Source organism: Solanum pennellii, chromosome 3 (genome assembly GCF_001406875.1).
Source record: "Solanum pennellii chromosome 3, SPENNV200".
NCBI lineage: Eukaryota > Viridiplantae > Streptophyta > Magnoliopsida > Solanales > Solanaceae > Solanum > Solanum pennellii.
The window spans coordinates 61,951,572-61,960,370 of NC_028639.1; the positions used below are offsets into that span (position 1 = coordinate 61,951,572).

Genomic DNA, 8,799 nt, shown 5'->3' on the forward strand with positions numbered 1-8,799 from the left:
TCCCAAAGGGTCTAGGTCACGATGCTCTCTAGGTGCAAGTTATCTTAACCTGCGACATTCATGGGAAAGCGAGCTCGGGTACCAACCTAGAATGTGATAACGGCACAGGAAGCACGAACAAAGGGAATAACACTATAGAAAAGGGAAGGAACACAAACAGCTTAAGAAATTGAGGCAACAAAAACAAATGAAGATGAAATTAGGGAATGTGAAGGTGCAGGGAATGATTCATCTCCACTGGGGGTAGAAAGGCAAGAAAGGCAGAAAATAGAGGGATCAAGTGCAAGGGGAAGAAAGATGATGCAGGGGGAAACAATTGAGGAAGGAGAATGTACGAGTACCAATGGAACAGTGACAGGAAAAACAACTCTAGGAGGTGATAAATCTTCTATTTCATGGATTGATGAGGTGGAATTAATGGAGAGGATAAATCTAGGGCGTCAGTGTTGGATAATTTTGATATTGAGAAGATAACAAATGCAGGGTTTAAGTTGGACTGTGATATGACGCAAGGTGAGCCAACCGTTTGTAAGATTGGAATGGAAGACATTAGCTCGTAAATTGGATATTGGAGAAATGTAGTGCTGTGCTATGTACTGGGCTCATCCTCTTTTCTCACTGATGAGCGGATACATACAAAGACAGTGGGGGAAACATGGCATAAATAAGATATCGATGTTGAAGAATGGGATAGTGTTGGTCAGTTTGATACATAAATCGGAAAAATAAAGTCATACAAGGGGGATTCTATCATTTTGATAATAATCCATTTATTGTTAAAGCTTTAACAATAGAGATGGAGTTTACAAGAGATGAACTTACAGCTTTGACGAAGAAGAAAGGCAAGTTTGAATGGACGGAGACTTGTGAGAAAAGTTTGCAGGAACTCAAGGACAGACTCACTTAAGCCCCGGTTCTTACTCTACCTAAGTGTGGTGAGAATTACACGGTTTATTGTGATGCATCTAGGGTTGGTTTGGGTTGTGTTCTCATGCAGGCTTGTAAGGTGATAGCCTATGCTTCCAGACAGCTCAAGGTTCATGAGAAGAATTATCCCACTCATGAACTGGAGTTCGCAACTGTGGTGTTTGCACTGAAGTTGTGGAGGCATTATCTGTATGGACTACACGTTGATGTGTTCACATACCATAAGAGTCTCCAGTAAATGTTCACACAGAGGGAGTTGAATCTAAGTAAGTGCAGATGGTTGGAGCTGTTGAAGGATTATGACATGAATGTGCACTACAATCCAGGTAAGGCTAATGTTGTGGCTGATGCTTTGAGCAGGATGAGCACGGGGAGTACAGGACACGTTAAGAATGAGAAGAAGGAGCTGGTGAAAGAGGTACACAGGCTGGCCAAACTGGGTGTGCGGTTGGTTGACTCTACTAGTGGGGGTGTTTCAGTTCACCCTAGTTCTGAATCATCCCTGATATTTGAAGTCAAAAAGGGTCAGCATCTTGATCCTGTGTTCATGGAGCTAAAGGACTCAGTGTTGTTATATATTAGTGATTCTTTCGCTTTGGGAGATAATGACATACTTAGATACCAGGATAGGTTGTGTGTACCGGATGTAGATGATTTACGGACTAGAATTGTGGCAGAGGCCCATGGTTCCATATATTCCATACATCCAACTTCCACCAAAATGTATCATGATCTTAAGCAGATTTATTGGTGGGATGGCATGATGAAGGATATTGCAGAATATGTGGCTAAGTGTCCTAATTGTCAATAGGTTAAGGCAGAGCATCTTAAGCCTGGTGGTGTGACTCAGATTATTGAGGTTCCGACTTGGAAGTGGGACGCCATTAATGTGGACTTCCTGGTTGGTCTTCCGAGGACTAGGAGGCAGCATGACTCCATATGGGTTATTGCGGACATATTGACTAAGTCTACCCACTTTATCCCTGTGAAGTCTACTTACAGAGCCGAGGATTATGCGAGACTCTACATTGATGAGATTGTGAGATTGCATGGGATTCCTTTGTCTATCATTTCAGATAGGGGAGCACAGTTTACTTCACATTTCTGGAGATCTTTCCAGAAAAGCTTGGGCACGCAGGTGAAACTTAGCACTTCCTTTCATCCTCAAACAAATGGGAAGGCAGAGCGCACCATTCATACATTGGAGGACATGTTGAGAGTGTGTGTGATTATCTATAGAGGTAACTGGGATGACCATCTGCCTTTGATAGAGGTCTCGTATAATAATAGTTATCTCTCTAGCATTGGGATGGCACGGTTTGAGGCATTGTATGGTAGGAGGTGTAGATCTTCAGTTGGGTGGTTCGAGGTTTGAGAGTCATCCATTTTGGGTCCAGAGATCATTCAAGAGGCCTTGGAGAAAGTTAGAGTGATAAGGGACAGGTTGGCTACTACTTACAGCCGACAGAAATCATATCTGATTAGGGACAGGTTGGCTACAGCTTACAGCCAACAGAAATCATATGCATACAACAAAAAGCGGCCCTTATAATTTAATGTTGGTGAACAGGTTTAAATGAAGATGTCTCCTATGAAAGTGGTGATGAGATTTGGTAAAAAGGGGAAGCTGAGTCCGAGGTTTGTGGGTCCATATGAGAACCTACAGCGTGTTGGTGAGGTGACCTATGAATTAGCATTGCCTGCAGAGCTAGATTCTTCTCATCCAGTCTTTCATGTCTCTATGTTGAAGAAGTTCCTAGGTGATCCAGCATCAATACTACCTGTTGAAGCTTTGGGGGTTGGTGAAGACTTGTCCTATGAGGAGGTACCTGTTGAGATCTTAGACAGACAGGCAAGCGGCTGAGGAACAAGGAGATTGCCATAGTGAAGGTATTGTGGAGAAATCATCTTATTGAGGTGCTACGTGGGAGGCTGAGGCCGACATGAGATTCTGCTATCCTCATATTTTCAACTCTTAAGGTTAGACTTCCCACTCTTAAGCCTATGTTTCCTTATCTCTTCGTATTTTGTTGCTATTGGCTGACTGTCCGTAGAGATTAAGTTACGATCTGATTGGCATTACGATGTATAATGGTAGTGCCATTCAGGGATGAATGTTCTAAGGGGGGGATAATGTAACAATTCTAAAAATCTAATAATTAGGTACTTCAGGTGATTTAATTATTAATTTAAAATCTGAAATTTTAATGGCATAATGGTCCTTTCATGTATTAATTAAAATAAATCAGATTTGTATTAATTTAATTAAAATCCTATTTGAATAAGTCTTGAATTAAGACTCCTAAACCTATGCTAACACTCTCCTAATCACGTTTATCACCTCTCCCGTTCAAAAAAAAGAAACCTCTCTTGTTCTCTCTGCCAAGAATAACGTGAAGAACAGAAAGTTTAATCAAGTTTCTTCACACTTGAAGAACTCATATGAAATTTAAGAAAAACAAAGTAACCAAAACGTTAAGGCAAGGAGAAGATTTTGGGCAGTAACTTCACGTTTGATCAAGCAAATTAAGGTATGGGTTTCAATCCTCTTGGTCCCTTCCTAACAGATCCCTTAGGGTTCACGTTGTTCATCCGAAACTGGGATTGTTTTCCCTTTTCATGTTCCCTGTCACTAGCGCCCAATGATCTTAGGTTGGTATGTTTGTTGGTAGAGTTTAGGGACACTGTGTGTGTTGTGACGATCTCGTTACGAGTATGTGTTCATGATTATGTCCCTATATTTTTGTGTTTTACAAAAATATGAATGTAGAAATGAAAGTATGTTTGCAAGGTTGCTACTACGACTTTGGAGTATCAATTTAGCATGATGACAACATGGAATCGCTTATATTTTATGTGTAAGTAGATGTTTCTAGACGTGATATTCACATGGTTGAAATACTAATAACTCTAGCTAAAACAAATCATCAAATCATCCCCCTAAACTTGTCTTAAGAACCTTAACGAATGTATAAGAAACATATGCTAAATTAACCCGTAAAATGATGCACAAAATTGCGGAGTAATTTTCAAGAATCTGGAGATAAGTTGTACATAAATTCTAGAAATTTTAAACAAAAATAAAACAAAAATAGATGAGGTCTGCAGGGATCGAACATAAGACCTCACCAAAGCATGCCTTTAAAAAAAAGTGCTCAAACTGGGGCTGGGGCCACCGAATTTCGCTAGAAAAAAAAACGGGGCTGGGGGGGGGGGATCGAACCCTTGGCCCCTGTATTGCGCGAGAAAACGAAAGGAAATTGAGGATGGGGAGGATCGAACACGCGACCTGGGGGAAGGAGGAGGAGGAAATTAATTAAGAAAATAAATGGGAGGCGTGGGATTCGAACCCACGACCTCCAGCTACGCGTGAAAAAAAGTAAAAATAGGGAAAAGGAGACGCGAGGCGTGGGAATCGATCCCACGACCTCAAGGCTGAAGGATGGGCGAAATTAATTAAGAAAAGGAGTGAGGCTGTGGGGATTCAATCCCACAACCTCACTGTTGCTCGCCCATTTAAATAAATAAAAGATAGAGGGGCTGTGGGGTTCGAACCCACCACATCACAGCCTCCTTAGCGAAAATAAAAAAATAAAAAAATGATAATATATAAGGGGGGTTGTGGGGGTTCGAACCCACAACCTCCCTATTGTAGCGAATTTATTTCTAAAAATCAAAGGGGTTGTGGGGGCTCGAACCCCATACCTTTCGGTTAACTAAGAGTAAAATTAAAATAGAAAATTAACTCTTTCATGTAAATGTTGAGATTTAATTTAGAATTCTAATTAAAATAGAAAATTAATTCTTTCATGTAAATGTTGAGATTTAATTTAGAATTCTAATTAAATTAGAAAATTAATTCTTTCATGTAAATGTTGAAATTTAATTTAGAATTCTAATTAAAATAGAAAATTAATTCTTTCATGTAAATGTTGAGATTTAATTTAGAATTCTAATTAAAATAGAAAATTAATTCTTTCATGTAAATGTCGAGATTTAATTTAGAATTCTAATTAAAATAGAAAATTTAATCCTTTCATGTAAATGTTGAGATTTCATTTAGAATTCTAATTAAATAGAAAATCAATTATTTCATGTAAATGTTGAGATTTAATATACAATTCTAATGTTATGAATATTAGAAATAAAATTAATGAAAAATATAAATGATATCCAAGTGATTCAAGATTTGGGTTCCGTACCCAAACCTCCTTATTGATACATAAGTCATACGTGAGTAAAATATTCAAGAATAATGCCATATACTTAGATTAAAAATCAAGATCTTTGCATATATACAAGACACATAAGTCTTGAAATACATAATCTTAGAAAAGTATGAATCACGTAGCGAGCTATGAATGAAGCCACATGGCTTGTATGTTTAGACACATAAGTCTAACATATGTTCAAAAATTAAGTGAACCTAAGATGTACGTAATGAAATGATGAACCTTAGGAGGATTAAGTACGAGTGTAAGATACACTAAATGGCCAAGTACATTGGCATATGATGAGATGAACTATGAAATGAAGAAATGAACATTCACATAATAAGAGGTGAGTAACTATGAAAAACAAAGGTGCTAATAATGAAGAATGTGGTGACAATCATGATGTGAGGCTAATGTATATGATGAGAGCAATCTCAAATGAGCCTACGTAAATGTTACCAATACGTACTCACCAATGAGAGTGTAAGATAATGAAGAGACAAGTCTCTACGAACACTTTCTAATGAAAATATTGATTTTAAAACAATTAATACTAATGATGAGATGAGAAATCATCTAATGAGCTATGTTGTGCTCATACTAGAAGCCAGCTTCCATGATGTATGATTTGAATACAATGGAACTTTATATTGAGCACCGATAGGCTAGCTATGAGCGGTGATGCCTTCTTTCTGGAATGGCAAAGGTTCACGTAACTCTCATGAGATGAGAGTGTCCGTCTTGCCGGGCATGGGTCTCCATACATCTCCTAGTCTTTGAACCTATATTGCCAATATAGGGATCTGGCGGGGTTAAATTCCCATATACGGTAGAATGTTATGGAGTCATTTTGGCCGGTGATTCAACCTCTTTTCGGTGTGGGGGAGACACTGGATTTCATGATTCTCACATGATCTTTGTCGGTTAAAGTTAAAGTTCCCAATGAATGAAGGAGGCCAGCCTCAAATGAATCATATAAAGAAATGAATGATACTGAAGGTGTTAGGATAATATAATCAAGAAGTGAGCTAGATTCAGGTAATGACATTAGGTTATTACTGGTCATTGCACAACAAACCCGATGAAAGTCTTAAAGTACATCCTAGGTATAGCTGGTATTCACACTGGCCTATGAATGAACTGAAATGAAGTACGTATGAATGAATGAAGAAGACTCTGTGTATGCTAATGAAGGCTCCCTAGTTGAGGTCCCATATGTTGAGCCCTCATTTTGGAAAGTCTTAAGGTCAAGTCCATCATAACAAGGTTTCATGGCATATGAATGAATAATATGAATGAAGCTATGTGTTATATGTTGTGTGATATGATATGTGCTATATGAAGATGTTATGTGTTGTGTGCAATACGATAATTATAATGATGCATGTCACTCTCATGGCATAACTTTCCCAATCTCAATTTGGCAAGTCCACTGACTTGACTTCCAAAATCATGTCGTTAGGAAAGAGCTATTCTTTCTCATATATGTCCCTGGTGTGTGCCTACATATACCCATACTTAGTACAAGTGTGTACTAATTACATACAAACATCTACTTTATGGTGGAGGCACAGGTGGGCGGTAGAGCTACAGGTTCGTTGTTGCAGCTATCCGAACGTCAACATTCATCCGGAGTTTGGTAGGTCCTCATGCTTTCGAGGATGCTACTATTTTACATTCTAGCGTAGTTTTAGAGTTGAGCTAGTGTTGCATGTTCCACTAGCGTTTCTTTCCTGTTTCGGTTCAGACTTTGTATTGGTGCTATTTTAGCCATTATACAATTAATACTTAATGAATTATTTCTGTCAGTTGCTTATCTCTTTAATGTTAGATGGTTGATGATGAACGATAATGAAATGTTAAGGATGTTTAGTAAGCATGTTTAAAGAATAAAAAGTTTCAAATTTTCTGCTAAAATTAACCTATGGAAAGTAAGGATGACGTAAGTAGGCTTCTTTGCGAGCTCTGAGAGGTCAACGACTCCGGTCTCGTTTGGGGTCTAGATTTCGGTCATGACAGGACCTTACTTCAATGGACTATTTTTGATAAAAAATCGACTTTAAGAACAAAATATACATAACTAAGTAAACACAACTCAACAAATAACCTTAGAAAAATTATAAAAAATGACAGAGTTAGATACCAGCAAAGCTTGCAATGGAAGAAGGTAAGGGGCGATGTAATGCTTTTATAGATCTGGATGGCGTCGTAAATTTGGGCTATTTTCAAAGGGAAATTTTTCAAAACAACAAGAAGAATTCTTCAATTAAAATATATATTTTGATGATCAATTTGTGAGCACCTTATAGAAATAATTTGAAAACGTAAAAAAGGGATCGAACCGTGAATGGTGGGGGGGGGGGNAGAAAGGTTCATGGGTATCATAATGTATGAGTTTAAAATTTGGTCTACTATAGAATTGTTTTCATAAATAAACTTAAAATTAAATGTTGAAATTTGAATACATATTATTTTCTAAAATATTGTCATTTTGACATTTTAAATAAAAAAATTAAAGGTGTTGTTATTTTTACTAAATATGTTAGATATTATGATTTAATTGCTAATTTTCCCTAAATAACAATAAATATAATTAAAAATTGTAATATTGGGCCCCCATACGGGCCTTTCATTGTCTATTATTTAAAATGGGTTGAAGCAATAAATATTTTTCCCTTCCCAAAAAAACATCTCATGGTATCATATCATATATTATTATAAGTGGGATGCTCCAAACTTAAACGTTGAATTACCATTTTACCCCTCCACTTAATTAAATAAATTAATTTATCTTTTAAATACTAATATTTAATTACATAATGATAGAATATGAAGTCCAACAACTACACTTTAATCTTTTTGTTATGACATTATAATTATAATTAATTAGGTTGAATTAAATTAGAGTAGAAAACAATAATGTATGAAACTCTTCAAATTTTGTGATTCTTTGAATTTTGAAATTAACAAAAATTTAACTATCATGAAACAATAACGCATGAAACTCTTCAAATTTTGTGATTCATTGAATTTTGAAACTAAAATATATTTATCTATCATGAGTCAATGTGCACCATTAAAAAATTTTGTAGGTAAAAAGACAATCAAATATCACTATAAATACCTGTTCATTGCTTCCTAGGTCATCACATTCTTTTCTTTTCTAATCATTTACTATTATCTTTTCTTCTTCTTACATTGATGATATGAATACAAGTCGTTAAGAAGCTAACTGAGGAGAAGAACAAATAACTTCATTCTGAAAATAAAAGAGAAGTTTTCTTAGAATATTGTTCAACTGTTAAACTTAACAGTAAAAGATATGACCTATATATTTCTTTAGATCTTTTTTATGTTAGATTAAGATTTATGTTTTTCTTTTTCATTTTGGAGTTATAGTATGGTTGTCCAAAATTGATTGGTGTGCAACCCATATTTTTATGTATTTATGTGTTATTTTGCAGAGTTATAAAAAGAAAAATTCTTTATTTTCGTGTTATTATACTTTTAAGTGTTATTTAATTGACAAAAAGTCTACTAATACATGATGAGTTTGATAATACTTGAATAGTTTATGCAAAATATGCTTTTGTTTAAATAGAAGTAATTTAAATAAATATATAATAGTGATATTAGAGGAAATAATAATGAATATATA

The 8,799-nt window shown here is 36.0% G+C and overlaps 1 pseudogene; it reads left to right on the forward strand.

The window, feature by feature from the left end:
- The first annotated feature begins 297 nt into the window (after window positions 1-297).
- LOC107013554 overlaps window positions 298-8,799 on the forward strand; it is a 32,621-nt pseudogene continuing 24,119 nt past the window's right edge.